Here is a 248-nt window from a genome sequence, read left to right as displayed (position 1 = left end):
CAAGTGCAAACCCCACAGGAAACCTGGGCCTGATGCATCAATTTATTTCCTTTTCCTGCAGGTCGTGGTTTCAAGATCACAGTTAGTAAAACCCCCCAAACTCAGAGGCTATCTTGGCCAACCCCAAGGCATTGACAATCCTACGTCAGGGAGTGCTAATTATCTCAAGGTGTTCTACAAATTCCACAAACCCGGGGGGAAAGGGGGTGGAACAGGGGGGTTTAAAGCTCTGTCTTTTTGCTTTTTAC

The 248-nt window shown here is 47.6% G+C and overlaps 1 pseudogene; it reads left to right on the top strand.

The window, feature by feature from the left end:
- LOC119592954 overlaps positions 1-248 on the top strand; it is a 78,168-nt pseudogene that overhangs the window by 58,552 nt on the left and 19,368 nt on the right.

This window comes from Penaeus monodon, chromosome 31 (assembly GCF_015228065.2).
Source record: "Penaeus monodon isolate SGIC_2016 chromosome 31, NSTDA_Pmon_1, whole genome shotgun sequence".
NCBI classification, from domain to species: Eukaryota; Metazoa; Arthropoda; class Malacostraca; order Decapoda; family Penaeidae; genus Penaeus; species Penaeus monodon.
The sequence above is the reverse complement of the archived record's forward strand: the minus strand, read 5'-3'. Positions and strand labels throughout refer to the sequence as shown.